At 30.7% G+C, this 22,541-nt stretch overlaps 1 pseudogene; it reads left to right on the top strand.

The window, feature by feature from the left end:
* Positions 1-8,685: 8,685 nt before the first annotated feature.
* Positions 8,686-22,541, top strand: part of LOC107868989 — a 45,100-nt pseudogene continuing 31,244 nt past the window's right edge.

Here is a 22,541-nt window from a genome sequence, read left to right on the forward strand (position 1 = left end):
AGGATGTTATTGAAATCATGAGTTAGCCAATTTTTAAGATTATGGTCAAAATGAGTTTTTCTTATAGGATCCATATTTTGAAGGCCTTGGATCCTTGCTTTTAAGTTTTATTTTTATTTTAAAAAATGTTACCAAAAGTTTTTTTGTTCCATTCGTTGGCATCACTGGCAAAGTTAGTAGCCGCATTTTGATAGTTATAGTTTTCATGCCAGGTTTTTTTAACAATTTGATTAAAAACCGAGTGTCGAAGCCACATTTTTTCAAATTTAAAAGTATAGCTCGATTTTCCACTATTTTTAATGAGATTAAGTATTATAGGGTAATGGTCGGAATGAGTTCTTAGAAGATGCATTACGTTAAAGTCTGGGTAAAAATCTAGTCAAGTAGGGTTGCATAAGAACCTATCAAGTCGCTCCATAATGATACTATTATTTTGCTTACTCATATTAGTTCAAGTAAACCTAGGCCCTGTGAAACCTAAATCAATCGTACTAAGAGTATTTATACATTCCAGGAAGGCTGAAACCCTTTTATTGTTGATCGAGTTTCCGGCCAAATTTTACAGACGAGTTGTTTATTTCATTATAGTCCCTGTTAATAGAACTTTATTGAAAGAAAGAAAGGCTAAGGTTTACAATATAATCTGAAAAGCATAAAAAACTAACTAAAACAAAAGTACATAGCCAATAACCTAAAGGTCCATAAACTAAAGGCTCAATAACATATGGGCTAACATCCCCCCTCAAACTCACAATGCAACAGCAATAAGCATTGAGAGTTTGTCACACAAAAAACGAAATCGAGACGCCGACTGAGCCTTCGTAAAAAGGTCAGCAATCTACAAAGACGATGGAACAAAAGGAAGCGATATGGTCCCGAGCTGTAAATGATGACGGGTGAAGTGACAATCAATCTCAATGTGCTTCGTACGCTCATGGAAGACAGAATTCTTTGCAATTTGTACCGCACTTTTGTTATCACAATGCAGGGGAGTAGGCATAGAAATGTGAACCCCCATATCTGCAAGAAGCCAACGTAACCAAATAATCTCACATGTAGTCACAGCCATAGCACGATACTCAGCCTCCGTGGAAGATCTAGAGACAACATCTTGTTTCTTGCTCTTCCACGAGATTAAAGAGTCTCCAAGAAACATACAAAAACCAGTGGTGGATTTACGATCATTGCGATCTCCATCCCAATCAGCATCACTATAGGCTCGCAACTCGAGAGATGACGTCGAGGGAAACAAGAGATTCTGAAACTGAGTGCCACGAAGATACCTTAGAATACGAAGTATAGCTCCCCAGTGAACAGAAGTAGGAGCAGTAACAAACTGGCTAACAACATGAACTGCATGTGCTATATCTGGACGAGTAACCGTAAGATAAACCAAACTACCCACAATAGTCCGATAAAGACTCGGATCTGATAATGGAACACCATCACTAGGAGAGTAACGTGCATTGGTTTCAAGGGGAGTATCTACAGTCCTGTTGTCAGAAAGACGCGCCCGTGTAAACAAGTCAGATATATACTTAGTCTGAGAAAGAAGATACCCTTTCTTAGACTGAGCCACCTCAATACCCAGAAAATAACGCAGCAAGCCCAAGTCCTTCATTGCAAATCGATGAGCCAAATCATGCTTCAATAACTCAATACCACTATGATCATCACCAGTAATAATCATATCATCTACATATAAGGACAATAGAATTCGCCCTGCACTTGTACATCTAACAAACAATGCTGAATCATGGTTACTCGGGACAAATCCAAGGGAAGTAATAACAGTGGAGAATTTCTCAAACCAAGCACGAGGGGCTTGTTTGAGACCGTATAAAGCTTTTCGAAGCCGACAAACTTCACCTGGCTGGTGGTCAATACCTGGGGGAGGAGTCATATAAACTTCCTCGTGGAGATCACCGTTCAGAAAAGCATTCTTGACATCCATCTGAAATATCTTCCACTGTCGAACGGATGCAACAACAATCATAGTGCGAACAGTCGTCATCTTTGCTACGGGGGAAAAAGTCTCCTCATAATCCATACCATATTGTTGTGAGTACCCTTTTGCCACAAGTCTTGCCTTGTATCGCTCAACAGACCCATCAGACTTTGTTTTTATCTTATACACCCATCGACAACCAATCGCATGCTTACCAGGTGGGAGAGTAACCAAATCCCATGTATGTGTATGATGAAGAGCAGCAAGTTCCTCAGCCATAGCATTCTGCCAAAGAGGATCAGACACAGCCTCTCTATACGACTCAGGTTCAGACAAATGATGTATGTTTGCAATAAAGGAAGCAAATGAGGCTGAATATGTAGAATAGGAAAAATCTGGCAGTTTGGTGGACTTACAAGGTCGAGTAGACCTCCTCAGAGGTGGTGGGTCTCCAGTCTCAACAGTCGAAGGAGCAGACTCAGGCACAGGCGAGGCTGAAGCACTATCAGGTGGCACACCAGAAGGCATGGATGAATCCGGAACTGGAACCTCTATGTCAATCCCAAAGGGATCAATAAGCCGAATATCTGACTTTGTCACATCATGGGTTTTAGCTGGAATGGAATAAAAAGGAATATGTTCCAAAAAAGTGACATGTCGTGAAACATATAATTTCTGACTTACAGGATCATAGCAACGATATCCTTTTTGTCCAATACCATACCCCAAAAACACACATATAGTTGATTTTGACCCTAACTTATTTCGTTCAACATGAGGACGAAGAACAAAGCAAGTACATCCAAAAACTCGTAATGCAGAATAATTCGGCGGGTGACCATATAGTTTCTCAAACTGAGACATCCCTGAAGTCAATGCAGTAGGAATACGATTAATCACATATACAGCAGTTAGGACTGCTTCTCCCCAAAAAATACTAGGAACCTCTGCAGACAAAAGTAAAGAGCGTGCTGTCTCAACAATATGACGATGTTTTCTTTCTGCCAGACCGTTCTGCTCAGGAGTGTCGGTACACGATGACTGGTGTATGGTACCATCAGAGGCAAGTAACTGAGTGAAGTTATTAGAGGTATATTCACCCCCTAAGTCACACCTGAAACACTTTATCACAGCCGAATGTTGTGTTTTAACAAGGGCTCTAAAGTTGTTGTAAATGCCAAAGAAATCAGATCTGCGTTTCATAAGATACACCCAGGTATAACGAGTATAGTCATCTATAAACGAAACATAATAGGTCGATCCACCCTTAGTGGATACTGGCGCTGGTCCCCATACATCAGAATGAATAATATCAAAAGGAGCAACAGAATAAGACACACTTTTATTAAACGGTAAGGCAGAAAATTTTGCCAGTTTACAACCACTACAATCTGAAATATCACTAGTGTTCACATGACCCAAAGCACCACTAGAGACCAAAAAACGTAAACGTGAAACTGACACATGTCCTAATCTAGAATGCCAAAGATAAAACTGAGAAGACAAAGGACTCAAACGAAAAGAAGATAAATCTATGCTAGAGGCAGCAACTGCAGACACTTTGAGATTCTCCAAGACATAGAGTTCCCCCAACCTATGGCCGGTCCCAATCACCCTCTGAGTGTGTTGGTCCTGTATAACACAAACAGAATCAGAAAAAAAACACCCAATTACCAGCCTTACACAACTGACTGACCTAAACAAGATTTAAAGCAAGTTTGGGAATGTAATAAACATCAGAGAGGACAATGTGAGGGGTAGTAACAGAACCAACACCCTCGACTGACATAGGTACAGCACTCGCGGACATAACAGAGATTGGTGAAATGGGTGACAAAGAACCAAACGATGACAAATGAGGGGACATGTGATGAGACGCACCAGAATCCAATATCCACAAGGAGGAAGGAATACCTGAGGTACTAGAAGAAACTGAACCCGAATGAGACATAGATGCTGACATGGCCGTAGGATTAGAAACGAAGAACTGTCTGAACTGTTCGAAAACCTGGGGATCCAACGCAGAAGGTGGCATAGTGCTAACAGACTCAACATCTACAGATGGTGCAGCAGCAGCGAACTGTGGAGGACGAGATGACCATGGAGGAGCACCAGAGGAGCGTGACGGAGACTTTTGCTGCCCATATTTCTGTTGCTGCCCAGATTGAGGCTGTTTGACCTTGTTAAGTAACAACGGACACTGAGCCTTCCAATGATTTTTCTGTTTGCAGAATGCACACTCATCAAATGCAACATTAGGAGATTGTCGAGTCTGAGTACGTGGTGGCCTAGACTGATCAATTGAAGCAGCAAACACGACAGGAGTAGTAGTTACTTTAGACCCTTTATCCACTTGAGACTTGATACGAGTCTCCTCTGCAATCAGTTCATGAACCACAGAATCAACAGTAGGGAGGGGAGATCGATGAAGGATTGTTCCACGTAGGCCCTCAAAGTCAGAACGTAGTGCCATCAAAAACTGAACCAAGCGTTGCTCTTCCCGTCTAGCAATGTACGGCCCAAAACCTTTTAACTCTGCAGATTCAGTAAGTGCCAATTGATCCCACAAATCCGACATGGCAGCATAAAAATCTTGAATACTGAGATCATGCTGTTGAAGAGCACGGATATCATACTCCAACTGGTACTGCTTAGCAAAATTAGACTGAGTGTACAGTCTTTCCAAATGATCCCAGACCTCCTTTGCTGTGTCATACTTAGCCAATTGCATACCAATTGACTGAGTTACAGAATTGTTGATCCAAGTGATAATCTTGGAGTTATTAGTTTCCCATAAGTCCACATATTCTTCCCACGAAGAAAATTCTTCATGACATAACTCCAATATGCATAGTTCTTACCATCTAATTGAGTACTAATGGACTGGAGAGAATCATCCTTTCCAGTCATTGTAAACACAGCAACACACAAACAATTCAAAAAAACAAAAAGATGCAAAACCCTAGGTTGAACAATTCCGAACGAACAACAATGGCAGCAAGCAAAAGAATGAAAGACGAACAATACCAGACAGCAAACGAAGACAGCAACGAATCAATCCAACCAAAAAACCCAACGAAAACAGCAAACGAATACAGCAGCACCTCAAAATTCGGGGCTCCGCCCCGAACCCCGGACGGGGGCGCGCTGCCCCCCGTACCCCCCAGCGAACTCACCGCGGAGTTCGATCCGCGCAGTAGATGCCTGCTACAAAATCTTCAACCAACAAATCAAAGGACATGGATCGAACTAGCTTTGATACCATGTTAATAGAACTTTATTGAAAGAAAGAAAGGCTAAGGTTTACAATATAATCTGAAAAGCATAAAAAACTAACTAAAACAAAAGTACATAGCCAATAACCTAAAGGTCCATAAACTAAAGGCCCAATAACATATGGGCTAACAGTCCCCACCCATTAACCAAGGCCCTAGATTAGAATTATTAATTTCTTGAAGGTTCTTCTAGAGTGCATTTTTATAAAAAGAGTTATTTCTAGCATATATAATAGTAATGATCAATGGAGTTGAGTTTGGGCTAACCTTAAGAGATGTATGGATCTCTTGCTCTGTCAGTACCATAGGATTTATGATGAACTCATTACTGTTACAGGAAAGGGCTATGCCTCCCGAGAAACCAAATGCAGGTACCTATAATATGTCAGAGTAGGGTAGTAGCTGCAAAAGAGAATCATGGTCCGCTATTCTAGTTTCTGTCATGGATAGAATGGCAGGGTTGTTAGTTGCAATCAAGTCTAACACATTCCTTCTAAATATGAGGTTATTGGCCCCTCTACAGTTCCATACTAGAGTATTCATTGGAAACTTGTTCGGTATTGGTTGTGACCCTCCCGGAGCTAATGTCATTTCCAGGTTCAAAGAGAATTGATTCTGAAAAAGTGAAAACTCCGGTGGAGTCACTGAGATTACCACTGCATATTGGTGCATCAGTGACTCGGGGTATGATCGTAAGTTTATTGCAATCTTCGGCAGTGGTGGTGGAATATGCACCAAAATTCTTTCTTCTTTATTTGCTAGAAGAGTGAAGGTTAGGGAATCTTCTAGTGTTATGAGATTCATTTCTGGCTCTTTGTCTCTTGGTTGCTTCTCCTCCTCCTGTTCGTGTGTTATTTTCAAAACCTGCATAGGAGACGATGGATTTGTCCATGTTGGCATCTGGTTGATCTGCGAAACCACCTGATCGTGTGAGTATGTATCCTCCAGTGTGTCTAGTAGTTGTGACATTGACCACTTTGAGTAGTTCATTGGTTGGTGTGAGGAGTTCAAGTTTTCTATTTGCGACATCATATTGTTTGCTTAAAAGTATATCATAATCCATCCAATCTCGATGAGATGTTGATTCTGAATAAAGTGCGCATGCAGGAGGTTCTGGTAGATTTGCACTATTTCTGGCATTGTCTTCATTGGTGGCATGAGTTCCATCGGGATGAAGCTGTTCATATTCTGACTATAGTTCATGTTCATCATCAATTGCATTTCTTCTAATGGAGTGGGATACGACATGATTAGAGTCTGATTTTGTTGCGTTGAAAGTCTCCAATTCGACTGGTAAATTGGTATGGTGTGGGGAAGTTTGCTGTGTTGACGTCACATTTTGGTTAGGAATATTCCAATGGTTGACTTGGGTATCCCATGGTTGGTCGTGCATGTTGTTGTTATTTTCCATGGGATGGCTTGGAATATTGTTGTAATGTTTGTTCTTTTTTTTGATATCTCCTTGGCATTTTGTGTAGTTGGTAAGTTGTGATAGATAGTTTCTAAAGAGTTATCTTGAGTTATAGTAGAAGAAAGAGTAGGTTCCATAGGTATAGTAGTAGAATTAATGATTGAATTTATTGTCTCAGGTGTCTTAGGCATCTTAGGTATCCTGTGGGACTCATTTTTTGAACATTTTTATTAAAGGAAGTAATAATTTTTTTGACTCTCCCCTCATCCATTGCATCGTTAGTAGTACAAGTTTTAAAGGTTGGGGTAGTTTCATGTCTAATCTTAGGTGCAAATAGGTTTGAAGTATTTGAACTAGTACGGAGAAGATTTGGTGGATTTGGTGTAAAGTCTACAGATTTTGAAGGATTTAAAGGAGTTCGTGGTGTGTTAAAACTAAGTGATTTGATGGTTTTTAAATGAGAAGAGCTAGGCTTCATAATAGTCTGCTTGGAACTAAAGGGAGTACTAGGTGAGTAAATTGGATTGGAATCCAATGATATGGAGTTGTTGTAAGGATTAAAGAGAGAACACGTAGGCTGTGTACTTGTTGTAGCATCTAGTGATATACTTAACTTTTCATAATAAATGAATTGGTGGATTTTGAGAGGTAGATTAAGAAAAAAGTATTAAAGATATAAATTTAACATAACTTTTCATTTTTACCCAAAAAAAAAAAATTGACCTTGTAATACTTTTTCAAAAGTTAATTGGTTGTCAAATCATAAGGATAAATTTGAAAAAAAATTCAATGATTAACTTATTTTGAAACACCAATAAATATCCCAACAATTCACTTATTCCGAAATGGAGGGAGTACTAAAATTGTTTTAAAGATTTTCTAGGTTAAGTATGGTACAAGGATTTGTAGGGGTAGGGAACTGTGAGGAGGTTTCTCTATTAGTGGGATACGTAGTAGGAGGGATTTGCATGGAATTAGAAGTGTTGTAGGGTTTAGTTGAGGACATGGACGGCTGTTGGTTCAAAGAAATATGTGGATGGGTGGAGTGAAGAGTAAGAAGGTGTGAGTGGTGATTGGGGTTACACATAGGAGTAGATGAATTAATTGCAACATGAGATTTTTTCATTATTTTCGAATTGATTTAAAGTGCTAGAAAAATTACACGAAATAGATTTTTTTCCTTTTTCATGGACATTTGATTTTTATTTTTAACTTTTTTTCCATAGCTAATGGTGGTCCACGTATTTTCTTCTTTTTTAACTTTCATCTTTTTTTGTTTTTTCTTCTTTTTTTTTTTTTGTTTTTTTGTTTTTCCACACTAACACCATCCTTCATTGGAATGTTTCGATGGCTTGAGGTCTCTCGTTCGTCAGTGTTTTTGGTTGCGTTGGTATTTTTTGGACAGTGATAAAGGTTATGACCTAGGTAACCACAAGTTTGGAAAAGAATAGTGGAACTTTCAAAATTAAATTTTTTGGAGATGGGATCCAATAAGAATGTTTTTGGGTAAGGACTTTTTGGGTAAGGACTTATTTAATTGGGTTAGGATACAAAGTCTAGCATATCGTCCTCTAGAAGTGTTTTTGGTACAACTACTGTCGATTTTTAGGATTGTACTGATCATGTTACCAATTTTTTGGAGAATTTCTAGGTCGTAGTATTCCGTGGGGAGTTCGGAAAGTCTAATCCAAATGGTAGCCTAAGGAATAGTTTCAGCTTAAGAATTGAATTTCGGTTCTCATTTGCTTATTGAAACATATTGGGATCCTATGAACCAAGGTCTTTGGTGGAGAACTTTATGAAAGTTGGATTGATGTGAAAGCTTGATTAGGTTCAAGTCTTCACTAAGGTTCCAAAAGGTTTTTAGGTAGGTAGGCAGGTAGTTATATTCTATTTTGTTCCCAAGCGGTTTAATCATAACAGTTTGTTCCCAAGACGCATATAGTCTTTCTTTGTCGGAGGATGAAATAGGGATGAAAAAGGGATGGTTTGAGGTGTTCTCTTTTTCGTCCTCGAGATTGAAGTGATTGAAAACTTTTTGAATAGAATCAATGGAAGAGGTAGGGCTATCAGAAATTAATTTGTCTCGAAAACTTACTTTTGATAAAGGCTCCTGTGCGTTAGATGCTTCTTTAGGTTTGTCTGTACTTCGTTGCAATAAATCTTCTTCTTGCTCGTGCATGTTTTTCATCCATCTTGTCCGCAGTTGTTTGAAATTAATGTGTTGTACTTGTGATCGGTTAAAGCATTTAGTGTGGGGAGTTATGTCAGGTACTATGTTTCTCTCACTCTCTCTAGTATTCTAGAGAGAAGGTGGAGAATAGATCCTTGCTCCGATAAAGTTTTGATATGCGTTTATACTTGTTTGTAAAGTTCTGAAGAAATTTTTTAAGGGGTTAATTGATAAAATTATCTTCTTATTTATAATTTCTTAATATGCATGTATAAAGAAAAATGACCAACATATGAAATGAAGTATAACCTATTATAAAAGCTAACATGTCATATTTTTCAGTTACTAGTCTCACTTGTTGCTAATATCATAGTTATTAGTTATACTGAAAATTCTATCAAATAAAAAATTAAATAATATCATATCTAATACTTGTATTAGATTCTTTAATACATCCTATCAAATGATTCTTAATAGATAAACTAGATTGATGTAGAATTTTTTCATGTTATCATTGTATATAACTAAATTCATAATCTTATGATCCATAACATATTTGAGTATGCTAGGAAACTGATGAACCTAATGCAAGAATTGCAAATTATTTTGATGTGGTTGCAGGAACCAGCACAGGTGAACTAATAACCACTATGCTCACAGCTCCATAGAAAGGATAATCACCCTTTATATACAGCAAAAGATATTTCCAGCTTCTACATGGAGCACTGCCTCACATTTTTCCACAAAGCAGGTAAACTATTCGAATTGTCCAACTTAAGACGGGTCGTCTAGATCGCTTTAACGAGTTCAACTCAACAAAATACTTTTGCCTCGAGTCACTTATACATATGCAAGCATGCAAGAGAATTTTAAAATAGTAACTGTAAAGTATATCATATTCATCTTGATCTGGGCAGGTTACTGATATGATCCGCTCAAAAGTTACTAGAGCTAAAATAATTCAAAAGTGGATCATAGTTCATAGCTCAACCAGACCAATTATTATAAAGTTTCAATTTATTTATTTATTCTTATACTAGTTACGAGAAGCACGTGCAAAGCGCCAACGTCTACTCTAAATTAATATTATAACAATAGTCATATCAATTAATGTGATATTTTTTTAATTTAAAAATTTAAATAAATTTATTTTTCAGAGTAATTTTTATATATATTTGTAAATAATTTTAAATTATCAATTATTATAATTTATTGTTTAAATATATAATTTTATTTCAAAAATTTAATTTATGATCAAAATTAAACTCTACAAATGTATAAATTAATAAAGAGTATGAAAAGCAAAATTCGATGGGACTATATTACTGCTTTTCAGATAATACGGGGTCAGTATATGTTTTTGTCTCAATTTATGTGACACAGATAGAATGTAGATAATCAATCATACTTTTAACATGTTTTTAGATATTTCAAACTGTTAACTACTGTAATTTATAATACTTTTTATGTAGTTTTCAAATAATAGACGTTACTCTCCCTGTCCAAACTTTGTGGCGTTGATAGTCAATTATTTTTTAAAAATAATTTATGTTTTTCATTATTGTGATTTATAATACTTTTTTCAATTCTAATTTAAGTGTCAATAATATAATTTTGAGAGTTAACCAAAATTTTATATATTTTTAAAAATTTTAAGCTGCTAATGATCGTGATTTATAGTAATTTTTATGTATTTTTTTTGAAATATATAACCAATTAATTTTTTAAGATATATTAAGTTGTTAACTATTGTAATTTATACTCTCTCCGTTTCAAAAAGAATGTCATATTTTGACTTGACACAAAGTTTAAGAAAATAAAGAAGACTTTAGAATCTTATGCCTTAAATTAAAGTTGTGTCAAATGTATCAAAATGACCTTTAATCTTGTGGTTCTAAACATGTCATGTGGAGAGTTGAAATTAAAGTATTGCCAAATAAGGAAAGAAGTCATTCTTTTTTAAACGGATTAAAAAGGAAAGTAGGTCATTCTTTTTTAAACGGAGGGAGTAATACTTTTTATGTATTTTCAAATAATATATGTTACTCTCCTTAACCAAACTTTTGTAGCATTGATACTCAATTGTATTTTTAAAATAATTTAAGTTTTTAATTATTGTGATTTATAACATTTTTTTGTTCTATTCCAATTTAAGTGGCATAATGCATGACCACAATAATTAATTCGGTGTGATACAATAAAATCATGATTGAAGAAGCAAAGGAGAATGTATAAATGACTTGCAACAATTAATTAGAAGTGATATAACAAAATTACTATAAAAGATACTTGTGAAAAAAAATTAAGTGGGTCTCATATAAGACGTCAAATTAATTTAAAACATCAAGAGTTAATTTATTATTTTATATCTATTTTACCATTTTTATTAAATATTATTAATTTTGTAATACTTAGATAATTTATAATACTTAATTAGGGGCGATATTTAATAAAATTACGATTGAAGCAGCTGAAGCAGACATGTCATAAATGTCTATTTTACTTTTTATATTAAATGTTGTTAATTTTTAATGCAAAGCTAACTTATAATAATTAATTAATGGTGATATTTTGTAAAATTACTATTGAAGCAGCTGAAGAAGACATATTATAAATGTCTATTTTATTTTTTATTAAATATTATTAATTTTTAATACATAAATAACTTATAATAATTAAGTAGGAAAGATATAGTAAAATTATAGAGCAAACAGACAGCTAGGAAAGATATAGTAAAATTACAAAGCAAACAGATAGCTAAAGCAGACATGTTGACGCCTGCTACTTTCTTTCCTTTTTATTAGTAAGTAATAAGTACCAAATAAGTATTTTATTTCCTTCTTAAGACTATAGATAACATCAAAAGATAAACGTCTTTTTGAAAATAGTTTGATAAGATTTCTCATTCTCCATGGGTCAATTTTGAGTACATATCAACCAAACTTAAGATGAACTAAGATGAATTGGATTAAAATAAGTTGAGCTAATAACTGAGTGCGTTAGACGGACTATATTTTTATGGACTAATTTTAACACCGTGTGTGCATGCAGGCGCAACAACTTTGTGAATAAGATCGCACATTTGTTTGGGGGACCAAAGTGTGATGGGAAGTATTTGAGATTATTGGCTTAATCAATATTAGGCAACCTTACTATAAAGCAGATGTTAACTCACAGTCTCATTCCAGCTTTTGATATCAAGCTCCTTCAACCTATTATCTTCACTACTGTTGATGTATGGTCCTTATCTGAATAAATTTCTCTATGGTGCATTTGGTTTGGTAAATACTCACTTTTCATGAAAGGTCTTTCTTATATATATATATATATACTAGTTTAGGGTACGCATCCCACATTTGTACCTCACTTTGATGAGTTCAATTTATAAAATCACTTCGCATTATAAAAGAAAATATGCTTTGATTAATAAATAAATTGATGATTTTGTTACAAAAAACACTTGCATAGAAAGTTAATATATCCATACAAAACCATATAAAAGCATTGAAAACAACTTTAAACTAAATTAAGATAAACTACCTAAGTTGTAGAACGATTAAAAAAAAAAGTTTAATAAACTATCTCAATATGACATTTGGAGCAATTCATATGTCGTTAGAAAGTGTTTAAGACAACAAATTAATATTTTCACTATTATAAGGTAAAATAATATGCCATGAGAATAATTTACCTAAAATATTTCCATTAGACATTTTTAATTTTGAAAAATTATGTTGCTACTTAGTCTCATGCATCTCTTAAATATGAACACTTTATTAAATGTTCAGATGCTCGATTGAAACAATCACAATTCTATTGTTTAAATGAAATTTGTCGACAAAATTGCCAATCTATTTCGTCAATATATCATATTGTTATATCTCCTCTAACATTTTTGATACTATATCAATCATATCTATCAATTTATTTCATTTGCTTTAGATTGATAGTTTTATTACAAAATTTAATAAACTATCTTTTTTTGTTTTAATTTCCACAAGCATATGCATAATAGTTGAACATTTTTATTTGTACATGTTTTGCATGCATGCTTTATGTCAATTAATAAAACTATATATAAGAACAAAATTATTATGTAAAACCTAATTTTTTACAAACAATTTATTGATTTATGTTTTATTGTCAATTTGATTATTTTATTATGATAAAAAATTTATTTTAATGCACTGTTACTACAATACACAATAATAAATTTATATGATTTAGTCCAACTCATACACTATCATTCTTCATATTTACACAATATTAATAGTATTCAAGAAATTGAACAAAAATGAAAAAAATCCTAATCTTTTGATTAAAACTAAACAAATTGATGAAATAAAAAATAAATGTATGCAATAAAATGAACACTAGCTAATCATATATATACATATATATGTATATATATAGATATACATATATATACATATATATAGATATACATATATATACATATATATAGATATATACGGGAAGAATTTCAAAAGATACGAACCTCTCTGTTGTGTTGAAGAGTTTCTTTTATCTTATCAAGTACTTTGTGAATTCAAATACATAACCAGTCGTATTAGCATATAGTATAATAAAATAAGATGTGTGGCAGAATAATGTATTACAATAAGGTTTCAGAAGTAATCCAATATATCCACGCAGGATAGTAAAGAGTAAATAATCAAATCCATCGTAATATTGGTCAATGTCCTTGTGATATTTTTACTCCTAATTGCTTTGGTACAATTGTACCATGTTCGCCTCATACTTGCACTAAAAGTACTTTTTAGGGGTCGTTTGGTAGGGTGTGTTAATGTTTAATACTTAATGCTTGAATCGCTTATCATAAATTCAAAAATAAAAATTAAAAAATATTGACTTGATTTACGTTTATCTCCTCTTTCTTTTGCTATAATGAAACAAACAACAGCAAAATTAAAGAAGAAACTACAACAATATTAAAAAGATAATTAACAAACAAATGGAAAGAGAAGAGCGCAATTAACGTACTAACCTTTGTGTAATAAAATCTTGTCAATGTGATCATTCAAGAAAAAGAAAAAGAAGAAAAGTATCCAAAGGCAATTAGCAAATTAATCGAATAAAAAGAATCAATTAATATACAAATCTAATTTTGTTGTTACCCAAATTCTACGAATACTGATTTTCATTACACTTTCGTACGTTCGTAACCGAATGGTGTTCCATGAAAACTCACTTTTGTGGAAAGACTCAAAATTAGGATTTTTTTCTTTCTAGATTAAAAATGTAGCTAAGTTAAAATCCCAAATATTGTAAAAGTAATTAAATAAAAATAATGTTTGGACACGTATTTAATTTGTATTAGAATACCACTATTATAAAATGAAAAAACAAATAAAAAATGAACTCCAGATTAACAATAATGTCTAACTATTTATTAGTTGGAGTAATTAATAATATGAAATTAAAAGTTTGGATCAAATACACTTCTATTCATAAGTGATTTATGGAAGTCATTTTCTTCAATTTGATCTGGTTATCAAATACTATATATTGTCATAAGAACATATTTTCTGCTAAGATGAAATCCATCCCATACTTAACCTTTTCCTGTGTATATTTTTGGCTTCATTAATTGGACAAACTTATTTACCGGCGTTAATTTAAATATACAAAATTTATACACTAATTATATGTGTATATATATTATTAATATATTATACGTACAATATGCATTTATACTTATACTAGCCAGCTTACGCCGTGCTACGCATGGTCTAATGTTGATCCTTAAAAATTTTACGTTATGTAAAATTCTATCATTTAATTAAAAGCTTTATTTGTTTGGTTGATAAATTATAGGCTAGACATATAATATTATATTTAGATTGATGAAATTTGTATAACGATATTTTAAGTTGTTCAAACTTTTGTGATATTGATAGTCTATTATATTTTTAAAATAATTTAAGTTCTTAATTATTGTGGCTTATGATATTTTTTTTTCTATTCTACTAATAGAAGTGACATAGTAAGATTATTATAAAAAATACTAGTGATTTTTTTTTAAGTGGCTCCATATAAGACGTCATGTTAATTTAAAACATCAAAAAATAATTTATCATTTTACGTCTATTTTACTTTTTTTAATTAAATATTATTAATTTTTTAATACTTAAATGACTTATAATAATTAAATATGGGTAATTTAGTAAAATTACGATTGAAGTAGTTGAAACAGTCATGTTATAAATATCTATTTTAGGTTTTTTTATTAAACATTATTAATTTTTTAATGTGTAAATGACTTATAATAATTACTTAGGAGTAATATAGTAAAATCACGACTGAAACAATTGAGGCAAGCATGTCAAACATGAGCAGCTTGCTTCAGCTGCTTATTGTGACTTCTTATATAGGATACTAATAATATAACTTTTTAATGCTTAAATAATCATAATAAGTAATTAGGGACGATATTGTAAAATCACGATTGAAGCCGTGAAGCAGACATGTATTAAAAGTGATATAGAATAATAACTATACAAAATTAGTGAAAATAACCCAAGTGAGTCTCATATAAGATGTCAAATTAATTTAAAATATCACGAGTTAATTTATTATTTTATGTCTATTTTATTTTTTTATTAAATATTATTTATTTTTTAATACTTAGATGATTTTTAATAATTAATTAGGAGTGATATAGTAAGATTACGGTTGAAGCAGCTGAAGCGTACATGTCAAAAATATTTATTTTAGTTATTTGTATTAAATATTATTAATTTTCTAATACATAAATAATTTATAATAATTAATTAGACATGATACAGTAAAAACATAATTTTAACAGCTGACCTGTTGCCTGCTTCGACACTCAAACTCCGTCTTATATATAACTATAATACAGCACTCAAACTCCCTCTTATATATAACTATAATAATAATATAATATATAAAGTATGTACATCGTTTCGCCATTTGTAAACTAGATTACTCAAAGATATTATTCTTGATATTTACACTGTGGACATGATGGCATTGTTATTCAAAAAAATTTATAGGCTAGAGAAGTGTCTCAAAGGATGCCCTATTGTCAGACATTTGTCTCAGTAACTCAGCAGACCCCACCTATTTCCCGGTACACTATTTTGAGACCAGGAATGCTGCAGGGAAAACATACACATTTGATATGATTGATGGAGGTGTAGCTGCAAATAATCCGGTGAGTAACTTATGAACTTATATAGTAAGCGATATTGTCTTTTATAATTATCCTATTACGAAAAGTTCGTACTTTCTGTTAGAATATATTATTAATCATGTAATTTATGTTATAATATTATATTTTTATTCTATGTAAAGACTATTTATTATATTAAAAAAATCTTCTGTTAATATGTGTGTTCTTTATTTATATAGTAGATAATTTTGTGTATGGAGTATTTTAATTCATACACGAAAGATTAATATTGTCAATTTTTATAAGTAATTATACATAAATTAACGTTCACAATCAAAGATGAGGTAGGACAAACATCTTGATGATTGTAGCACAGGATTAAATATAATTTGATCTTAATTATGGGAGTGTAATATTCCGACTTCTTGTGCTAGTACATTTTGTATTTATTGAACGGATCAATTAGAGATATTCGTTTACGTTCTAAATATTAATAAACGATTTCTCTAGACTATTACATGTACTTATACTCTTAATCTTAATATAATTATTATGATCTCTGTGGTTTGTTTTGTCGTTTTAATCTATTAAAAGGTAAGATTCTTTTGTGAGTCAACATATTCCTGATAGGTTGGATGATGATGAATCACTTAGTGAAATATTAATTAGTTGATAGAACCATGTCTCGAACTTGAGATAGAAGACACCCCTTTATGGTTGCTTATAAGTATTCACGTGAAAACCCTACAGGTGAATTTGGTATCCGTCATGTGAAATAAGTTAAGCACTATAAATAAAGGATTAAATTAATCAATGAGTTAAAATTTTTAGAGAATTTAATTTAATTGATTGGTGTTGGTAATTCTAACATGGGGAGTTAAATAAGATGTAATGATAGATTTCGAAATTAAATCGAGAAGTGCAATTACAGATTTTTAGTGGAATAATTTATAATTTATTATGATATGATAATTCTTTTATCACCGAATTAATATCATAATTGGAAGTCTCACTTAGTAAATTTGTGATCCCTGCTATACTTGATTAACTAATCAATTTTGGAAAAGAAAAAGGAACTTACTAGAAGAAGTAATATTATTTACTGGTCTTCTGGAAGAAAAATAATATCTTCTGACTTTAAATGATTGAAAACGTTTTGGACAACCAAAAGAGGCCTAAAACGTTTTGGACAACTAAAGAGGCCTAGAAACGTTTGCCTCTTGATTTTTCCTTATTTATGAGAAAACAAGAATAAATAGGGTTTTAGGGTTCAGAAGATAAATTGAATTCCATCTTTTCTTTGAGTCCAAAAAGACTTTCCTACACAAGTTTGATAAGAAAAGGTTAAGTCAGGCAGTAATAGAAGATTGCAGAACTCAAGGCCAAGGCATTGAACGATATTTGTGAAAACTTCAAAAGGTAAGTTTTCTAATTGTCATTTTGATTACGTTATCTAGATTATATGTAAGCTATTGATCCTGTAGAATTACTGCTTCCGTTGTGCATGTTCTAACACTTTCTATATTAAATTAATATAATAACAATAATCATATCAATTAATGTGACATCTTTTGAATTTTGAAATTTAAATAAATTTATTTTTCAGAGTAATTTTTTTATATATTCTTAAAATATTTTTAATTATCAATTATTGTAATTTATTATTCAAAATATATAATTTTATTTTAAAAATTTAATTCACGATCAAAATTAAACTCTTCAAATATATAAATTAATAAAGAGTGCGGAAAATAAAACTCGATGGGCCTATATTACTGTTTTTCAGATAACACGGGCTCAATATATGTTTTTTTTTGTCTCAATTTATGAGCTATAAATAGAATTTAGACACTCAATCACACTTTTTATATGTTTTTAGATATTTCAAACTATTAATTATTGTAATTTATAAGATTTTTCATGTATCTTTCAAATAATATACATTACACTCCCTGTCTAAACTTTTACGGCATTGATAATCAATTATATTTTAAAAATAATTTATATTTTTAATTACTATAATTTGTAATACTTTTCTTCTATTTTAATTTAATTGGCATTGATATAATTTTGAGAGTCAACCAAATATTTTATATCTTCTAAATTTTTTAAATTGTTAATTATTGTGATTTATAATATTTTTTTACGTATTTTTAAAAAATATATAACAGATTATTGTTTTTAAAATATTTTAAGTTGTGAACTATTTTAATTTATAATACTTTTTATGTAATTTTCAAATAAGATATCTCCTTATTCAAACTTTTGTGACATTGATAGTCAATTATATTTTTTAAAATAATTTAAATTTTTAATTATCATGATTTATAATACCTTTTGTTTTATTCCAATTTAAGTGGCATAATGCTTAGATGATCATAATAATAAATTAGGGGTGATATTGTAAAATCACAATTGAAGTAGCGAAGTAGACATGTCTTAAATGACTCACAACAACTAATTAGAACTGATATACTCCCTCTGTTTCAAAAAAGAAATGACTTACTTTGACTTGGCACAAAGTTTAAGAAAATAAAGAAGACATTTGAATTTGTGTTCTAAAATTAAATTTGTATTAAATGTACCAAAATGTTCTTTAATCTTGTGGTCCTAAACGTGCTATGTGAAAAGTTGAAATTAAATTATTTTCAAAAAAGAAAGGGGTCATTTTTTTTTTAAACAGACTAAAAAAGAAAGTAGGTCATTCTATTTTAAACGGAGGGAGTAACAAATTACTATAAAAAATACTTGTGAAAAAATTTAAGTGAGTATCATATGAAACGTCAAGTTAATTTAAAATATCAAGAGTTAATTTATCATTTTATATCTATTTTACTTTTTTTATTAAATATTATTAATTTTTTAATATTTAGATGACTTATACTAATTAATTAGGGGTGATATTTAGTAAAATTACGATTAAAGTAGTTGAAGCGGACACGTCATAAATGTCTATTTTAATTTTTTTAAATTAAATTTTATTAATTTTTTAATACAAAAATAACTTATATTATTTAATTAAGAGTAATATAATAAAATTACAAATTACACTGCTAAAGTAGGCATGTTCACGCCCTGCTGCCTGCTTGTTTGTCATTCCCATTTATTAGATAGTAATTTTAAGTGATATGGTAGTTATTTTGAGTCTATAGAAATTAAATTTTTACAAAAGCATATATATATGTTAAGAGTGTAATTTATATTATATCAATTATACAATGATTTTTAATACGAATAGGTCATACAAATTTATCTACAGGCAACTTTTAATAAACACTAGAATTTAGTTTATAATTTTTAAAATAAAATAGATTACCTAATATATGTGTGTGACCTCATTCATTGACCAGTAATCCTTAGTCATTTCAAATTTATAAGACTAGGGAAATCATTGAGTCTTGATTCTTTCGTACAATTGTAGGGGTGCGGATTAGGCGCGGTAACTTTACTAGATAATAAATAGTTATTTAGGTAATAAGTATTTATTTTTATATAATGTATTTTGTGAATATTATTGATTGGATTAATTTTCATTTTTATCTTCTTGACTTAAGATATTTTATTAATTCATATTCTAAATTAGATATTATCGTAATTAAATTATCTAGTATTCTAGGATCCTCATTGGTATTATGAAATCTTTTGTATTCTATGGATAAACTATATAGTTTATTTTCGATTTCTTTTAATGATTTATTTTTTTTGTAAGATGTATCCATTAATTTATGTAATTGTTAAATACTTTGTAGTAATATTCATTAACTATTTTTCTTCGTTCTTGTATCTTTTATTTCCATATATCTTATTAACATATTCAATTTTACTGATATTCATATTTTGAGGGGTGATTAAATAGTAGTTGATTAAATGTTTTGCTATAATATTCTTTAGCCTTTTCTCTTAGTTTTTGTAAGTCTTCTATATTATGTTTAAGATATTCTAAATATTCTATATCTTTTGTTTTAAAATATTAAATTAAATTCATTTTTATAAGGTTTTCTGTTAATCTTATTTCTTCCATTTCTTGTCTACAATATTTTAGGTATTCGTAATTTATCATTTTATTCTTCTAAAGTAAATATATAATAATCTATTCTATTTGTACTATATTTAACATCTTGTTTGAGGTTATTAATACTACTAACTATTTTTTTTTGTTCTATTCTTAATAAATTTTTTAAACTATCTAAACTTTTATCTTTGCTTTTTTCTAAATTTTTCAAGGTTTCGTCTATCCATTTTAATCTTTCTATTAGACTTTCCATTATTTCTCTAATTTGTTTTCTATAATCAATTTCTTTATGTAGGTCTTCTTGGTTTTCTCTAATTTTCTTAATATATTCTGATATTTTTAGTCTGTATAATATCAATCAGAATCTAAATAATATTGATGTTCATAATATATGCGTAAGTTTTCTATACTGTTTAATAATTCCTCCTCTTCATAATCTTGTAATTTTTCCCATATTATCTTCTTTATGTCTATAATTTCTATATCTCTAAGTATATATAAAATAAATATTTTAATATCATCTGTCATTTAGACTTGATTAAATGCTTTTTCATTATATTTACTAGTTGTTTGTTTTAGTCTAAATAATTCTTGCATATTTTCATTAAGAAATTCTATATATTTATATCTTTAGTTTCCATTTATTTGTCTAAATTTATTTTCATTTGCTTTTCTACTAATTGTATGTTTCTCATATCTTTTTCCCAAAATTCTAGATATACGTAATTTATCATGGTTGGTGTGTACGTAAGTATTTATAAGAGTAGTTAGGTATGTAATTTACTCTAGTCATATAATCTTTACCAAATATTTTTCTAATATGATTTTTCTTATATCTGTTATTTCTATATCCTTAAACACTTACAAAATAAATATTTTAAATTTATCTACCATTTCGTCAGATAAATAATTATTCATTTTTCATAAAATGCTATTTTCAAAATATTCCTCCCAATCATATACATGACAAAATATGATCATTTTAGATTACTATATACTAGATTATTCTTAAATAACATGTTCGTCGGTCACTACTAGCATGGTAATCCAGATACTTTTCCCTTAAACAGCGCATCTACTCTGGCTACTCCCCACCACGGCTTCTTGCCTCATTGGTTTCACCTTTAGGATGACATAGTTCTTAGGAATTTTTCTTCGTTTTCACTTTGCTAATAAACTTCTTAACATGCTATTCTTCGAATAATTCTACTATAAAGTAACTAACATAAACTTATTTTATCATATCATGATTGTTAGGAATTTATGAATTTAACTATTCATAACTGTAAATGAATATACCTGTTCTGGTAGGTTTGATGATTCTAAGTTTTGTTCCTCCTTAGATTTTTCCATTGAAATATACCTGTTTTTAATAAATAAGCAAAATATTTGTTGTAGACAAGAGAGAGTTTTTTGCTTCAACGCATGAAGGCTTGCTTTTGCACTGCCTTCGGTTCTTCTATTTATAATTGAAATTTACAGATGATTTCTTTACACGTTTCCTAAAATGACTTGAAAAATCAAAGCCTATACTAGTCTAGGCTAGACTAATTAATGCTTACAAAAAAGTCTTAATCTTTTAAAAGAAGACTTTGACATAAAGCACTAAATGGCAAAAAACTTTAAATGCCAAAGACTTTACATCAAAACTTTGTACAAGATTTTACGTAAAGTAAAGTTATGCTAATTTCTTCACATGTCTTTTGTCTTTATCTCTTTCTTCCTTGTATTTGCTTTGGTTATCTTCTCTATTTTCTTGTCAATATAGCATCACATCTGGAATAAAGTTGTGCTTACCACTATATCTGCTGCATATGTGTTCTTTGTATTTTTGGCCAACTTTTTCATAAAATTGATCCATAGCTTCTTCTGAAATAATTTTCTTTCTGATAGAGCTCGTTAACGATTGTTCTTCTGGTCTGAGGAGTGTTAATCCCCATTTTCTAAGTTCTTCTATGTCATGGTCTCTAACTTCTTTGCAAGTTGAATAAATCAATGCTTGATTCCTTGAATTATATATCCAAACTGGTTTTTTATTTGAATAATTATTAAGTAACTCTGATAATATATTACTTATTCCAATAACTCTTTTGTTGCGGTAAAATTCTGGTATCTGTGTTTTTGATATCTCGTTCTGTTCATATATTTCTTCCGAAATAATATAATCTCTGGTCATACCTATTTTGAACACATTGATAGTCTGTTTAATTTCATCAAATAATATTTCTACTGGTGCGGAATAAAATCGAACATAAAATAATTGTCTGTTGGTAATTCTCTTGTAAGTCATAAATTCTTTGTGAATTTCTGGGATTCCTGCTAACTCTTCTCCATTGGTTGTGTAAATCGTAGATAATAATTCATAATAGTAACATGATTTAATAAAATTTGAGTTTGTTCCTAGTAGGGCAATAAGTTTATTGTAATTTTGGCATTTTTGGATAATATATCCTTTTTGTTGTGTGGCTAGCTCTTCACTTTGAATAGGTTTGGTATTTAATATGATTTGTACGGTGTGTATGTTGTCAATGTATTTACTAGAAGCATAATTGTATATCTGTTT

Source organism: Capsicum annuum, chromosome 4, assembly GCF_002878395.1.
Source record: "Capsicum annuum cultivar UCD-10X-F1 chromosome 4, UCD10Xv1.1, whole genome shotgun sequence".
In the NCBI taxonomy this organism is placed as follows: domain Eukaryota; kingdom Viridiplantae; phylum Streptophyta; class Magnoliopsida; order Solanales; family Solanaceae; genus Capsicum; species Capsicum annuum.